The following is a 14,905-nucleotide window of genomic DNA, read 5'->3' on the forward strand; positions in this document are numbered from 1 at the left end:
CGTGCAAGAATCTTCAAGTTTTACCACTTTTTACTCGAAAAGCGTTCCTTTACTTCTGACACCACACAATTCGTATGAGAGCAGTTCACAACTTTTGCTACCTTTGCCGGTTTTACCATTTTCAAAAGTAAAGGAACAGACCAAAGGATTTTATGTAGTTAAAAAAGTATTCATAGAATACAAAAAAAGAATATTCATTCATTAAAAACAGAAATTAAAATAGTTCATTACATTTTTTTTTTTTTTTACAAAATTACGTCTTTATTGTTACACGACACAAACAAAACTGGCAAATTTATGCTGCGACTTAAAGGCGTCGGCAGATAACGGGATTACAAAAAAATAAAAAAAAATACAAAAAGAAACATTGCATTCCCTTGTCGTATCCAGTGGGAATGTAAGAGGTAATTAATATGAATTTTTTGTCAAGTGGAATTACTCGTTCGATTCTTTACGGTATATTATATAACGTATCTTCTATAATATATTTAATAATTTAACTTTTTGTCCAATTATATTCTTTTCTCGATTCTTACGGATACGTTTTAGAACGTATTGCTTATAATGCGTTAATAAATATATTTTCAATGTAATATGTTCCCAATTTTCCCACTGGGTAGTGTTATCACGATTGATTATTTTTGTAAAGTAAAGGGAAATTTCAATTGGCAAATTGTTGTCTTTTGTTTGTTGTTGTTGCTATCTAGTAATTTATGGTCATTATTTTAATAATAATAAATATGGTTTACATATAGCAAGTACTTTGCAATATTAATATTCTATGGTGCAACTTGTATTTTATAGTCTCGCTCCAAATAACATCCAAAGTGTTTAGTTCTGTAAATTCGACCGCTCAGTAATAGCCCATTAAAATTGGGTAAGGTCAAAGTTATACTTTTTAATTTAGCATAGTAATGTGTTTTTATCTTTATGTTTAGTTAATAAACAAGAAATAAAATGCTATAGTTGAACGGCTGGCATTGTGGTACCCTACCTATCTACATAAACAATTTGCCAATTTAAGAAGCTAGCGTCCAACAGGTATGGCTCCACTTTTGTAAACATATTAAAATACTAAATGCCTCGGCATGTAAGAAGCATGTCATTTTTGCTTAAGTTATTTCTGGCTAACCAAATTAGAACTAGGTCGCCTTTTGCCGTAAAGCCCGCCGAGTATGTACCGAATCCTTTGCACATTTTACTGTGGTCGTGACTGAAGGCTATAAAAGTTTCCACACCATAACCCTGAAAGCTTCTATTTAATATATTTGAGTCTCGTTCATTGTCTAAATTAACCAGACAAATCATTCCACGAATTAAGAACGGACAGGTACCACCACTCATACATTAGAAAAAGAGCTGTCAATCTGTCTTGCACACTTATGTTTGGACCTGGCAAGTTTTCCAGTGTTGAGTAAAGTTATTCTGCAGGTTCCACTGATGGGGTACCCTTCTGTACCACCTTTAAGTTCGACCTTTGCAACCATACTTCTTCCGGATCCCAAATGCTTTGGTTTCTCTAGAGGGGCATCGTTTATGGTTACAATTAGGGCGCTATCTGATAGCCTTCGAATCTCTAACAATCGTTCAGGATTAATGAAAACAACTTTGGTAAATGCTTGCACTTAAGTTAGTCGTACGACGTACATTCACTTCTAGCGTCGCAATACTAAAAGCCCAAATGGTTCTATTAATTATTACCTCTTGACCTAAAAATCAACGAAAGTAGAGCAGAGATCTTATTTGATTACTTAATGCACAAATTTTCAAGCATTTGGATTCTGCTTTAAGCACTCTAATCTTTGTACGGTAATTATACCAACCAACGACAACACTCTATGAAGAGCACGCAAACAGTTTTAAATATGAGGAACATACATAAATACTAGTACCTATGCATGTATGTAAGAATTCGACCGGTAATACGGCAATAATTGTACTACCCGTATGAAGCACACGTTCGACTACAAACGTTTTAACGGCAAGAACTTTAATAAACGCTATTGGAGCTGGAGTTACAACGTCTGCTTGCGCCAGACTGTACTTATTTCAATTACAGGGCCTCTAAGATGAGTTCGTCACTAACTCCCCGATTTCGGAGTAGGCAATATATGCGCATGCTGCCTTCATTAGATAATGTAGCCCCTTCTCCGACTATCTCTCCGAAATCGAACAATGTTTCCCGGTTACCTGTTGCAACCTTTGTAGTTCTATATACTACCATCAAAAGTTGATAGGGCAGACATTTGAAAGATCTGTCGTCAGTACAAGACCATACGACCTGCAAGTTATCTCGAGTTCACCTATATAAACGATCAAAGTTCGCTTGGTTTTAGCCCAATAAAAGCACACGTTCCATAGTTATAATGCATGTATTAACTCTAGAATTCTCACAGATATCCAAGTAACTGTTAGCGATTTAAGGAACCGTTACTGAAATTGTGAGTCTGTAGCGATTGCACTTATAATTCGTTTTTCCATACTTAAGAAGTGAATACGGCGAAGGTTTTTAACTTCTTCCTCCTCCAAAAGCCTTAAAAATACCGAAATATACACGTTCATACGGGAGGTATCGTATGAGAGGTATATTAAAACGTGAACCTGCATTGACCATTCTCTGTGGGAATGTTTTAATCCACAACGAACACTTAATACTAAATTTCAGATATTTCGCTTGGATGATGGGGCTAAAATGTGTACCAAAGTTAAGCCATTTCTATGGGATAATGAGGCGAAAACCTCTAAAATTACGAAATTCGGGAGGTGCCGTTTTATGGGGGCTACATTAAAACGTAACCCTGAATCGCCAAATTTCTGAAGAAAAGTTTTGTGACCCCAACAAAGACTAAATACCAATTTTCAACAATTTAAATGGGCTATAAATTTAGCTGAATTTCGCAGGGGGCTATATTTATAATAATTACCAAGGTATCGGTTTGGAAATGAATTTGCGTGACAATCGTGGTTGTGTCTTCAATCTTACGTACTTATTTTGGACCCAAAAAAATAAATATGTTACATCTACAAAACTACTAAACCGATTTTACTGAAATTTTCAGGGAATGTTTAGGGATGGCCCCCGGTAAAAATAGGTTGCATATTTTGTTGGATAATTAATAAAAAATACTACATTTGCAATAATAACGAATGTATCGGTTTGAAAATTTAATAATTTATCTAGAATCTAAGTTTTAAATATGTTATCTCTCCAAAACTACTGAACCGATTTCCATGAAATTTGCAGCAAATGCTCAAGGTTTGCCGCGTCAATGTGTACTCTATGAATATCAGAGGAGGTGGGGTACTTTCCCACGCCTTTCTTTTAAACGTTATATGTATATTCAGCATTTATTTTGGGAGACAATGGGGTTGTGTCCCTGACCATAGGTACATATTTGGAGCCGCACCACGCCCACTTTTTTAAATGTGCTATATCTTGAAAACTGATGACCACGACCACTCTTTTCAATACATTATTTTTCAAAACTACTGAATCTAATTTCATGAAATTCTCAGGAAATGTTCAGGAATTTCCTGTGGTCCAAAATGCTACATATTTGTTGATGAATTTCGGGAGCCTATTGCTTTATAATCGATGTATTTGCTAAACTTATGAATGCATTGGCTTGCAAATTAATGTTCGAGACAATGATGTTTGCGCCCCCGATCAAATGTTCTTTCTTGGTGCCCGAAGTATCGACCACGGACAGTTTTTAAGTATTCATAAAATTTTGTGTAGGCATGAAATTCAAAGATGGCACGGTATCTCTATTATTTACAAATCTCCTAAAATGGTGAAGTTTAACGGTCCATCAGCCATGAAAAACTAAAACAATTTAATAACTTGGTTTGGCAATGGACCCGAAGAAATGAGGTAGAAAATACCTATTTTTGATTTGTAAAGCATAAAGTCCATAAAAATTTGTCATTAAAACTCAATACGACGGGCCAGCAACGCTGAATTTTGGGTATTATGTATTCCTTTCGATAGTTATCATGCCAACCAGTCATGATTACCTTAGTATGTTTTATAACTTTCGTACCATTTCGTCACGATCCATGGACGTGCCCAAGAAAATTACAAGGATTAGCTAAAAACACAAAATCAATTGGTTGAAAAAAATCGTGTCAAGCTTAAATTCGGTTAGTATCCTTCTAGCGATCTTTCAGAAATAACGTGAACCAATCTAGTCTAATTCTAATACCTCTTATGTTAGTTCGAACGAATGGTCGGGGTTTCTCATCAAGAATCCACAGCACGATGAAGGCAAAACATTAATTATTTGTAGTCATAAAAGACAAACCACTGTCAGATGCATCTGCAGAGATGCCTGTTGCAAGCAAGCGGCTTTTGTCTGAGTGACAATAGCCAGCACCTCATAGCAGGTAGGAAAGATTAAAATAATAATCTTTTTCTATCGTCTCATTCTCATTGTCGTTTTTTCTCTATTAGAAAAAGGCAACGTTTATCATTTTCCTATCTTCTCTCTTGCCATCCTTCACACTACTTTTATTATTCGTTGACAATCACGTTTAATTCATCAGTTCTTTAGTGTTCTTTATATCTTTAAATTACGATGTCGTCAGGCGGGCAGGCACAAACAACAATAGCATTTGTCTATATAAAATGCACATATTATATGGCTGGCAGCACATGTAGAGAATTAGTGAGCCGTTCATAATGCTTAAGACTACAGATAAAAAGAACTTTGTATGTATGTATATACATTCAAATGTACATATATAATTAACAAAAGAATTCCCAAGAACGGATTTTATTTGATTCAGACGACTTTTGAAGACAAATTTAAATCTGAAATAGCAATATGATAAATAGTGGGGTATTTTGACATGAGATCAAAACTGATGCTTGTCTTGAACTTTCTAGAAATGATTATAAACGTTGTTAAGGTAGCGACCACGTACCGACCTCAGCAGTTAAGCATTAAGAGCAGTGTCCATTCCTAAAAAGTTCATAAGTACTAGAAAAATGTTTATTTATATCTATATCCTAGGAATTAGATATGCGTGCTTGTCACGATCGTGACACTAAACAACAACAACTAAGCATATATCGAACAGACAACCCTGCGGACAAGTTTGAAACGTTGGATCAACAATTATATGTGTGGGCGCCAGTTGTACGTAGAATTCTGGAACAAGATGGGTTGATATCTCCGGAACTGTTTAACCTCTACAACTTGTATTCCGCCCCCTCCAAACGGCATTGAGATCGTAACGTATGCGGACGGTCGTTTAATCTTGGCATCATATACGTTCCCTGATGACATTTGTGAAAGGCTGAACTCCTATTTGACCGATCTTAACAACTTTTACCACGCGAGGAATATGGAAACATCTGTCACAAAATCTAGGGCCACACTGTTCACCACATGGAGGGCACAGGTGAGAAACAGTTGAATATCATGGTAGATAATAGCAGAATTCCGACCACAAACTACCTCAAAATTCTTGGCGTCACATTCAAAAGCATGTTCTTGTCGTTCGCGCATGCTGCAGCTATTTGCAACAAGCTGAAATGTAGGAACAAGGTCCTCAAGTCTCTAGCCTGCAGAACTTGGGATGGAGATAAAGAAACGTTTTTGACCACATATAACGCTATAGGTCGGTCTGTGGTAAGCGCCAGTTTGGTCGGCGAATCTAAATGAAAAGCGATGGAAGAATATTTAAACTATAACAAAATCTTCATGATCTAGAAGAAGAGTTCCAGCGTTATAAGAGAGAACCCCTAGATCAACAAGCATATGAAGCGGGTTTGAATATCATTCATACGGACGCAGTTGTAGATGCCATAAGCAAATATCCTTTGAATACGGTCCTTTATCGCAATTGAGGAACGTCAGCTGTGGTAGAATTTTTGGACTTCACGCAGAGAGGTGATATTGTAGAAGCAATCATAGTCTAGGAGCAAAATAGTGCATTTTAAAAATCCGAAAAAATATATTATTGGCGCAACAATATATTTTGTGTCGTTATGGTACCTAACACAAAATATATGATTGAAGCGACAATATATATTTTCAGATTTTTAAAATACACTATTTTGTTCTTCGAATATGATTCCTCCTACCATATCTCTTCTCTGCGTGCACTTTATTTGCTACGTTTAATCGGGTACGTACCTTTGCTGCAACAAGGTGGTGCTCCGAGTCTATGTTTACTCCTCGGAACGATCGCACATCCAACACGCTCGTTGAATGTATTCTATCTATCACAACGTGATCAATTTGATTTCTTGTTTTCTGATCTGTAGGCAGACAGGTGCCCTTATGAATGTCGATATGCTTACATCTGGTCCTGCGACCTACATGTGCGTTGGTCGTCAACTATAGAGGGTTTTCTTTTTCTTTGTTTTTTTTTTCATAGTATTTGGCTTATGGTTAAACGCACGACATTTGTTAGCTCAGTTTCCACCTGAGATGAAAGAGGGACCAAGATAAGTTCTGGGCTTTGCCATGTTAAAGCCAGTCAAAGCTGTTGCTTGGTATCTTTCAACCTACGTCGGGGTATTACAAAAATCTATTGACTATGCCAATAATATACATACATAATCATAAATCGTATACACAATCGTAAACAGTTTACAGGAAAATATTAATTCAACTTTATGAAATCGGTTTTCGACAGTATATGCTTTTGTAGCTAGTGAGTGCTTTAATTATATAATTGGTCAAAACAGCTTTTGCATTGCAAAATTCTAAATATGGCAAACTATTTCTTGTGACGCCACTGTCCGCAAATTTTTTTGTCAAAACTATTTGGCTGAAATAAATTCAAGGCCAAATTGTTTTAAGTGGCTAATTGTTTTACTGTTATTTATGTTATTTTTATTTCCGAATGTTTATAGGCATGTGTTTTGGTTTTAAAAAGTTATTTCGAAATTGAAACGTGACAAAGTATGTACATATGTACATACATATACAGTATGCAAAGTTCATATTCGTACACCCCTAAAAAATTAATAAAATCGTTATTAATTCTATATTTTATGTGCAAATATGAAATAATTGATAGGAATTACCATAATGAAGAAAGATTTAAGAATAACAAAACAAATTTTAAATTTATTTCTTCATTTAGGTGTAGATGGCGCCTATGTGGGCGGCAAAGTTCGTATTCGTACACCTATAAGCACTATATATTTGTAGTTTTTAAGGATTTTCAAAGCGAAATACCGCAAAATTTTGTTCTTTTCTTCTTTTGGAATGCCTCTGCTATAGAAATATGTAAAAATAACGGTAATTTTATTAAAATTTTTGCATGAATAAAATGTCGGACGAATATTTGAAATACTTAAGAAAAATGTGCTAGATATGATTAACTATTGCAATTTATTCCAGAATTTTGGACGAAAATAGCTAATTGCGGTCCTTCTGTAACAATATTCGAGGTCTAATATGAAAATAAATTTGGTCGGCGTTTGGGAATGCAAAGGAACGTAATCCGGGCTTAGGTAAAGTAAACACATTTTTGGTATTTACTTGGTGAAAATCGCAAGTTTCGTTTTATATTTGACATTAAATGTATTGAAGTTTTAGAATACGGTTTCTAAAATCATTTTATGTCAAGACATATCGGAAATTACGAGGAATAATAAATTTTTCAGGAAGAACATTTCCCCAGAAATAATGAATTTCTTCAAAAGGTTACCCCACGTTCTTTCCTGGAAAATTTACTTCATTCTTTTGACATTTCTGTACTCATTCCTTCGGTAAAGAAATATAATTTTCAAGAAGTAAAAACCATTATTTTCGCAATTTTGGAAGCTATAACCCTCGTTCAAAGTAAGCGTAGAATTTCAGTCGTACGCAGACAGTATGAAAACTTGTACAGTTTCATTTTTCTTCATAATTTCTCACAGTTTTCGACATAAAATGATTTTCGAAACCGTATTCTGAAACTTCAATACATTTTATGTCAAATATAAAACCAAACTTGCGATTTTTACCAAGTAAAATCCAAAAATGTGTTTACTTTACCTAGGCCCGGATTACGTTTCTTCGCATTTCAAAACGCTGACAACATTTATTTTCATATTAGACCTCGAATATTGTTACAGAAGGACCGCAATTAGCTATTTTCGTCCAAAATTCTGGAATAAATTGCAATAGTTAATCATATCTAGCACATTTTTCTTAAGTATTTCAAATATTCGTCCGACATTTTATTCATGCAAAAATTTTAATAAAATTACCGTTATTTTTACATATTTCTATACCAGAGCCATTCCAAAAGAAGAAAAGAACAAAAATTTGCGGTATTTTGCTTTGAAAATCCTTAAAAACTCCAAATATATAGTGCTTATAGGTGTACGAATACGAACTTTGCCACCCACACAGGCGCCATCTATACCTAAATGACGGAATAAATTAAAAATTTGTTTTTTTATTCTTAAATCTTTCTTCGTTATGGTAATTCCTATCAATTATTTCATATTTGCACATAAAATATGGTATTAATAACGATTTTGTTCATTTTTTAGGGGTGTACGAATATGAACTTTGCATACTGTATGTGTAAGAAATATGTTTCAATGAAAAATGTGTTATATACAATATATATGTTTATAGTATTATTATTATTTAAAATCCTTTTAAAAAAAGTTAAAAAAAAATTCCTTTAAAATCTACATCTACACAATTCTACATAGTAAATATTTATACAATTGCCATAAGTGAATAATTCTATTGATGGGTTCAATAACCGTTTACATTGTTTCATCTAAACGTTCGTAAACTTATTGGATAAGTGACAAAACGTACAGTGAAGTCATCAACAACAATCTTTGTATAAACAATTTAATTAAATCTCCTGAGAATAGTGTGATTCACAATTAGGAAATTATTTTTGAGAAAATAAAAATATTTTACACATTATAGAGATTGTGCTATTGAATGAATTAAATAAAGAAATCGTAAAACTAAATTGCAATTACATTCTTAAATAATATAGGTGGCGCAATTATTTAGTGGTAGATGTATTAGGGCAATTATTACACTTAGAAAATGTTTAACAACGTTTGTTGTTTAACACGTTATGAATTAATAAACATAAATCTGGCACCATATGCTAAATACCAAGAAGAAAGTGAGGAATAGCATTAATGTAACCATTGGGAAAGTGAATGTCACCTGTAGAACTCTGACAGATTAAATAATTTTCATTGATATTGAAAATGCTAAGATGAGAATTTTCCTAGAAATTGATGGGATGGTTGCAGACCGTGGGAAAACTTTCTTGGATTAGAAAGGATTTCCACTTAAATTCGCATGAAAAAAGGAAAGAAAAAAACAAACACAAGGATTTTATTGTAGAAATTTGTAGGATTTTGGAACGAGTCTTACCACGAACAATGCGTTTACTGGTTAAACAACAAGTTAAGTTTATTTTATTTGCAATAAAGGAAAAAGGAAAGACCAATAGGAAAAGAGAATTATGCATTTTAGTACAAAGAGAGAGAGATACAATTTTAGGAGTAAAAAAGCTAAAATTTGGCTCGTTTGAATAGAACCCCCCTCACTCTATATTGAAAACGAGGTACTTTCAGTAATATCCAAATTAAGTATATCCCTCCTAATGAAGAATACACACGTATATCCTGCTTTGGCAAGGATTCTTTTTGTAATCAAGTGTAATGCCTAACAAGGCGTGCTAATTCCTTCAATAAGTTAATTTTTGGAAGCGTACTGTCTGCTAGTGTCGTAGGTTTTACGCATAAACCATTCCCATACATTTTATAGAATATTTACCACTGCAGAATATGGCGGCCCCCTCAGGATATCCGAATTTCTTCGGAAAAATTTAAGTTTTAATGCTTCGAAGTGTACAAAAGTTTATAAAATCGTGATGAAATTTCCAATACGGACATCCGAAAATGCCTCTTACTACTGGAAATGCCTGTTTTAGAACTCCTTTGTAATTTTTCGTGCGTATAGAGGGTGAAAGAAATTGATGCCTATCGTGCATCTTCTCTTAAATTGCAAAACTCTGACAACTAATTTTGAATTCTTTTAAACTGAATTTCTGTAGTGCGATTCTCTAACATATTTATACCCTACACCACTATGTGGGGAGGGTATTACAAGTTGGTTTTGGCCAAAAAGTTTGTAACGCATCGAAATAATGGTCGTAGACCCTTACTTATATACACTGCACCCCGGTTATCTACCTCTCTGCTTAACTGCCTTTCCCGTTTAATTGCCTCACAACTTAAATCCCCAAAGTTTTTTCATATAAATGAGTTCAATCTTTCCCGGTTAACTACTTTTCTATAAGTACCCAATTCGGATATTTGCCCGTCAAATATTTTCCCCAAAAGGAACATACAATAACACTTTTATCGGTTTATTACCCACGCTGGTGTATTTCTGAGATAATCAATTTCAATGTCTACCGGAATTGTGATGAAGATGTCCAGTGATATGTTATGCTCACTGATGACTAAATTTCTTATGGGTTAAATAATATAACTTATATAGTTTTAGACTTGAAATGAACTATTCTACTATACACCGTTTTGTTTTTTGACGATTATGTTCTAATTGTTGTCATTTTTTGTAAGGTTGAGATGAGATTTTTATAACTACCCACATGAGGTAGATATGCGGGATTTTCGTAACTGCCTTTCCCGCATAACTGCCTCATTTTTTTGGAATTTTATGAGAGGTAGTTAACCGGGGTGAAGTGTATACCAAAATGAATGTCTCGACGAGCTGAGTCGATCTGGCTATGTGTGTCCGTCCGTCTGTCCGTTTGTCCATCTAAACCTTTTAATCACGCTACAGATCGCAATTTTGATCGGATCGTCACGAATTTTTTTGGGAGTTGATGCGGGTCCCTCAGAGGAAGAAGCCTATTAAGTTTGGTGATATTCGGATAATATTCAGGAGTTGGAATAAGCAAAAAGCTTATGTGGAGAATAGTCAACGTTTTTTTTCCTATGCGAATATCTCCGCTTCTTGTGGGAGTATTCCAAAAGGAAAGCCCGTCAATGGAAGAAGAAAAGATCTCCTTTATATTGATGCGAGGTATGTTGGCGTAAGTGGGCAAACAACCGAGATATCGCAAAAGTCAGTAACATATACAATTTTTCCATTTTTGTAATCACGCGAGAAAGAGGCATATTCTGTTTAGTGGTAGTCGGATTATATTCCCTAAAAGAAATGTTTACCAGTGAAAAGCGTATGCACAGAGATAGTGGTGTAGGGTATCACATGGTCGGCCCCGTCCCGACTATAGCCTTTGCTCACTTGTTTTTGAGTTACCGACAAAAATCGGTAAAATTAAAACGCAAAATTATGAATGAGAAGTTCAAATAAAAGTTGACAACACTCTTGTTATCGGTAGAACTTTTCGACTGCTTTTTATTCGTCGCTTACTTACCGAAAAACATCGGTAATTACCGAAATTATAAGCATTTTAATTTTACCGACAATTGTCGGTTACTCAAAAAATTAGTTAGAGAATCGCACTACTGGTGCCCAGTCCAAGGTCTATTTATGTCACTGTTGGGCAGAAATGCTCGGCTTCATACACAAAAGTGTAAAAAATACATGACTCTCTCGCAATTTGCCCCCCAATGTCATTATTAGGCCTGAATATTTAATTAATTTTTAGTGGACCCAGAGTCATCATGAGGCTTGGATTTGTAATAGATTTTAAAATGGACCCAAAGTCATTTTGAGTCGTGGATTTTTAATAGATTTTTAGGTGGACCGAAAATCATTTGAGCGTGGATTTTTAATAGATTTTTAGGTGGACCGAAAATCATTTTAAGCGTGGATTTTTAATAGAGTTTTAGGTTCACCCAAATTCATTATTAGGCAGATTTTTAGGTGGACCCAAAATCACTATAAGGCCTGGAGTTTTAATAGACTTTAGGTGGACCCAATGCCATTATTAGGTCTGCATTTTTAATAAATTATTACGTGTACCCAAAGTCACTATTAGGACTGGATTTTTAGTAGATTTTTCGGTGGAACCAATGTCATTACTGTGCCTGAATTTTTAATAAATTTTTAGTGGACCCAAAGTCATTATGAGGCTTGGATTTGTAATAGATTTTATGATGGACCCAAAGTCATTTTAAGTCGTGGATTTGAATAGATTTTTGGGTGGGCCCAAAGTCATTTTAAGCGTAGATTTTTAATAGAGTTTTAGGTGTATCCAAAGTCTTTATTAGGCAGATTTTTAGGTGGACCCAAAATCATTATAAGGCCTGGATTTTTAATAGACTTTTAGGTGGACCCAATGTCATTGTTAGGTCTGGATTTTTAATAAATTGTTACGTGTACCCAAAGTCACTATTAGGCCTGGATTTTTAGTAGATTTTTCGATGGACCCAAAGTCATTTTGAGGCTTGGATTTGTAATAGATTTTAAGGTGGACCCAAAGTCATTTTAACTCGTGGATTTTTAATAGATTTTTAGGTGAACCCAAAGTCATTTTAAGCGTGGATTTTTAATAGATTTTTAGGTGTACCCAAAGTCATTATTAGGCAGATTTTTAGGTGGACCCAAAATCATTATAAGGCCTGGATTTTTAGTAAACTTTTAGGTGGGCCCAATTTTTAGGTGAACCCAAAATCTTTGAAAGGCCCGGATTTTTAATAGACTTTGAGGTGGACCCAATGCCATTATTAGGTTTGGATTTTTAACAAATAATTACGTGTACCCAAAGTTATTATTAAGCCGGGATTGTTAGTAGATTTTTAGGTGGACCCAATGTCATTATTAGGCCTGCATTTTTAATTAATTTTTAGTGGACCCAAGGTCATCATGAGGCTTCGGTTTGTAATATATTTTAAGGCCTTGATTTTTAATGTATTTTTAGGTGGACTTTAAGTCATTATTAGGTCTGAATTGTTAACAGATTTTTAGGTGGGCTTATAGGCATGATTAGGCCTGTATTTTTAATAAAATTTTAGGTGGATACAAATCCATGATTAGGCCTTGATTTTAATAGATTTTTAGGTGGACCCTGGGATTAACGTTAAAAACTACTGGTAAACAAGTAAAAAGTCGTTAAGTTCGGCCGAGCCGAACTTTTTATACCCTCCACCATAAAATAGTCTTAATGAAAATGGAATAATTAGGGTCCTTTCACAATTTTAGGTGGAACAACTTTTCGACAATGGATAGACTCCTACTGCCTCCCACTATTGCTTAAATTACACTGTGAACACAAATGTTGGGGCAGAGATAATTCCTTTTGGAGATGAAAGCCCTTGGTGTGTGTACGAGTATATTAAAAACCCCGAAGGACAGATGCGCCGTGAGTCGAACTTCCGCGTTATGGCGTGATGAAGTTTTTGCAAGAGACCCTGTAAGCCATAATGAATTAGCATTATATCTTTGTTTGTTGTTTTTGTAGAGTACTTAAGCAACAGTGAACAAAGATATAACGCTAAATCCTGATGGCCCACAGGGTCTCTAACAAAAATTTCATTCAGCTAGGTGAAAGGTACCACCTACGGGGCTATATCAAAGAGTCAACCTATCTTTAAATTTTTTGGCGGAAAAGTTTTATAGCTGCAGGGAAATTCAAGAGTCAAATTGAGGGTAGTTTCATCAAAGCAATGTAGACCCTCAAAAATGGACCCATGTTGACGAATTTTAGTGAAGAAATTTCGTGACCACTGAAAATTCCCGAAAATCGGGAGGTACAGTTATATGGGGGGATATACCAAAACATGGACCTATATTGACGATTATTTTTGAATAGACAAAATTGTAGCTAAAATTTTCAAAATACCGATCATTACAACTAGTTCGGTTAAAAATTGTAACTGAAATGCTCAAACTACCGAAAATCGGGAGGTACGGTTATAAGGTGGCCATACCAAAACATGGACCCATGTTGACGATGTTTGGTGGAGATGTTTCATGACCACTGAGAACCTCAAATGGCAATTTACAGATAGTTCGGTTACAAATTGTGGCTAAAATTCTCAAAATACCGAAAATCGGGAGGTACCGTTATATGGGGGCTATACCAAAACATGGACCTATGTTGACGATGTTTGGTGGAGATATTTCATGACCACTGAGAACCTCAAATGGCAATTTACAGATAGTTCGGTTAAAAATTGTGGATAAAATTCTCAAAATACCGAAAATCGGGAGGTACCGTTATATGGGGACTATACCAAAACATGGACCTATGCCCATATAAGTTTGTTGATCACTAGGAAACCTAAGTACCAGATTATAGCTAATTCGGTCTGCACATGTAGCGAAGAATGCCAAAATACCTCAAATCCGGAGGTACCGTTATATGGGGGCTATACCAAAGAGTGGACCGATATAGCCCATCTTCAAACTTGACCTGCCTATGGATGCAAAATTTCAGCACTCTATCTCAATTATTGCGGATGCTAGAGTGATTACAACAGACGGACGGACGGACAGACAGACGGACATGGCTAGATCGTCTTAGAATTTTATCCTGATCAAGAATATTAGCAAATGATTAGTTCGATGTGTTACAAACGGAATGACAAACTTAATATACCCTCCATACTATGTTGGAGGGTATAAAAATAAAATATACATACATATATTTTGAAGTTCTGGTTTAGATCTCATATAAACTAATTAATTTGAAGAATTATTAATTAATTTTCCAACCATTAAATTTTTCCATTCGTTTTGTGCATCTATAAGAATTGCAGGTGATTGTTTTATTAAAACCAAACTAATAGTAATTGTTTTCTCTTCTTTTTATCTTTACAGGTAAGCTTAAAATCTACAACATGGGAAAAATCTATATATTTAAAATACGGCAAGTACATTTGATATGTTTTAGAGAACTCAAATATATGGTTCATATATAACGGAAAAGCAAAGCTGATATTATAATTTTCTTTAATGAGGGTTGAATGTAT

General features: G+C 34.8%; 1 protein-coding gene across 12 annotated transcripts in view; it reads left to right on the plus strand.

The window, feature by feature from the left end:
- Nucleotides 1–14,905, plus strand: part of LOC141388636 (uncharacterized) — a 100,104-nt gene that overhangs the window by 13,959 nt on the left and 71,240 nt on the right. For 6 of the 12 annotated variants that reach the window (XM_073958692.1, XM_073958710.1, XM_073958698.1 and 3 more), the window contains exon 2: nt 14,754–14,802. The exons of the other annotated variants lie outside the window; for them this stretch is intronic. The gene's annotated coding sequence lies outside the window, so the exon portion shown is untranslated. The remainder of the gene's footprint in view (nt 1–14,753; nt 14,803–14,905) is intronic. 12 annotated transcript variants of the gene reach the window in all.

Source organism: Musca autumnalis, unplaced genomic scaffold (assembly GCF_047663935.1).
Source record: "Musca autumnalis isolate F117 unplaced genomic scaffold, ASM4766393v1 scaffold_1, whole genome shotgun sequence".
Taxonomy (NCBI): domain Eukaryota; kingdom Metazoa; phylum Arthropoda; class Insecta; order Diptera; family Muscidae; genus Musca; species Musca autumnalis.